The sequence below is a fragment of the Topomyia yanbarensis genome, chromosome 2 (genome assembly GCF_030247195.1).
Source record: "Topomyia yanbarensis strain Yona2022 chromosome 2, ASM3024719v1, whole genome shotgun sequence".
Lineage (NCBI taxonomy): Eukaryota > Metazoa > Arthropoda > Insecta > Diptera > Culicidae > Topomyia > Topomyia yanbarensis.
This window is the reverse complement of record NC_080671.1, coordinates 377875166-377878007: the sequence shown is the minus strand read 5'-3', so window position 1 is coordinate 377878007 and position 2842 is coordinate 377875166. Positions and strand designations below refer to the sequence as shown.

At 37.5% G+C, this 2842-nt stretch overlaps 1 non-coding gene across 1 annotated transcript; it reads left to right on the top strand.

Moving 5' to 3' along the window:
• Positions 1-2217: 2217 nt before the first annotated feature.
• Positions 2218-2291, top strand: Trnai-aau (transfer RNA isoleucine (anticodon AAU)). The gene has a single exon. It is a non-coding gene; the product is annotated as a tRNA-Ile (tRNA).
• Positions 2292-2842: the final 551 nt, after the last annotated feature.

The following is a 2842-nucleotide window of genomic DNA, read 5'->3' as shown; positions in this document are numbered from 1 at the left end:
TATCTAAGAGATATTCGTGCATATATCGATAGAACATTTTCTCAGCTTTCCAATAAAACCTTGTAAATAACGATATAATGTATATTTTTTAGATTATAATCTTTTAAGCACTTGCAAGTCAATCACAGGAAAAGTTTAGCAATGAAATTACTAAAAAATGAGAAAAGATAGGAATATGATGTTTAAGAACAAATTATGCATGTCATAAAACCCTACTTTTGGATAATAGATATTGCTATAATCATAATTCATTGTTTTGAGAAAATGAACGAAAACCGCCTTAAAACACTAACATTTAATAACTTTACAACTAAAAGGTAATTAAAACTAATTAACTGAAAGATATGAGAACACCATTCAATAGGAAAATTTCTTACCTTTCGAATGAACCAAGATTTAAAATACAAAGTATACTTTTTGAGTTAGAGGTATTTTAAGACAAATAGATTTCTTACACAAAAAGCTCAACAACTCTGTAACGGTTGAGATTTGATAGTATGTGTAGAATAATTTTTTCCTCCAAATATGACAGTCAATTACCCTTCGAGAGGTTCTTAACCATGAACCAAACACCCTGTATAAGTAGATTTTTTTTATAATTCGAGGAAATAAACAAAACCACTAAAATACTTGCTACTGTGTACTTTACAACCAAAAGGGTACTTAAATATATCAACATTGACTAAGACATATGCGTACAGTGTTCAGTAGGAAATTTGCGTAGCTTGCTAAAATGATGGAAACAGGTAGTATATTTTGTTAAAGGGCATTTAAGGTAAGATAAGTTTGTTACTGCAAAATTTCCGAAGCTCTGAAAATATTGAGATTTGACAATATGTGAGTTAAAAAAGTCCGTCGAACATCATATTACATCACACTATCGTTCATTACAGTTTTATATACGACACACCCCACTGCATTTCAGCATACTACATATACGATAACCAATACTCCCATAACTGTGTTCGTTTCCGTCTCAAACTTAGGGCACTGCCGCATCAAATATCCAACTGAAATAAAGAAACTTTATGGCGATTTTATGCTCCAACGCGCATATGAACACCCCCAGCCAAATCATTCGAATTCCGGCTCTCACATCATCCCCTTACCTTCCCCCGCACCAGTTCCTCCTGCCACAACAGTCGGCATCAGTAACACCAGCCAGTTACATTTAATCATTCGCGGGCTTTTTATTTTAAATTTAGAAAATGAAAAATGAAAATTATACCCCAGAGGATCACGAACCGGGCATTATCATCGGGTGTCGAGAGCGTGTGTTTTCATGCGACCGACAATGGGGACACAGGGAGAGCGCGGCTAAAGAATTACCCGCATTGCCACACCAGTTTCCCGTGAAAAAAAACCACGGTTTCTCACTCGCGCACAGTTGTTCACTTGCCGCGCTACCACGGGCGCTAGCAGCCATCTGGAAACGTAAACACATGTGAGAATGACAACACAGTCGAACCGGTTGCATACACTGCTGTGCTCATCGCTCGCTTCAGCAGGTCTCCCCGAGAACGCGTCGGTCGGTGTTCAAGAAAACTGAAACCACACATCATTAGCTCATCGTGTCGCAGCCGGTCGGTTGTCTCGTGGCGGATTGAAAGTAGGTAGATATCCTAGCTAAAGAGCCCTTTCGCCCATTGCTGACGCTGATTCCCGCGCCGGCAAACTTTTCCTTTGCCAGTATTAACTCACCCTTTTGCTGTGGTGCGGTGTGGTGTCCTGCAAGTAGCAAGGTTTCACAGGATAACGCGAAACGATGGTGTCATCAAAAACTCATAAACAGAATGTTCGCTTGTTAGCGTACTGTGTTGTAGAGTGTTGAGGCCGGCTGGCAGTCGGATGCGTCGTCCCGCCGGATTCCCGGCAGTTTCAAAGGGATGCCGCCAGAACGGAGAGAGAGGTTAATGTCATAAACATTTATGAAAATAAATTTTAATATTGTGCCAATTTGAAACTACGCAGAAGTTGGATTAGCTTATCATGGCCCTCGGAAGGAGTAGATCAGTGTTGGTGGAGTTGGTTTGGATTCCACTAGACTTGTTGTAATATTGATTCGTTGCTTCGAGTTTTTATGAGTCACAGAATCAGCGCAGATTTTTGAAAATCGATAGATTAGATAAATCATATGATTACTCTATCAGTGAAACTAATAGATAAAATGTATAAAACAAAATGAACTCACTTTACAAAAGCGATGCCTGCATGTGTGGCTCCATAGCTCAGTTGGTTAGAGCGTCGTGCTAATAACGCGAAGGTCGTGAGTTCGATCCTCTCTGGAGCCATTTTTTAATTACTTTGCAGATCATGAATATTTCATAACAACTGCAATCAAACTAATTGGTTTTGAAGAAGAAAATTGAATTTTGTAGACATTTTTATCAGCTTTTGAATTCTAATTCGGATGATGAACCTATTTAACTCTATTTTCTTTTATTCTTTTATCTATTTTTTACATTCAAACAGTAAAGTATCAGTGTACTATATGTGTTTATATAATACATATTTAAGCAAAATTACTCAATTTTCTAGATAATGAAAATGAATTTTCTGTTCTGTGCATCTTTTCTTGCCGGAACAGTTCAATTGTCCCCTAATTGAAAAAAGCGAGATTTTAATGAAAATTTGCAACGCTTTGGACAGGTTAAGTACCCGACCAGGAGAAAATAACTGACCAATAACCCGAGCATACCAAAAGCTGGTATTAATTGATTACTAATACCGCATTGAGGTATTAAGCAGGTATTGAAGAAACATTCCTTAATACCTGCTTGATACCTCAATGAGGTATAATACTATATTTTAGTATTATTTATGTACTCCAAGGATTTTTACA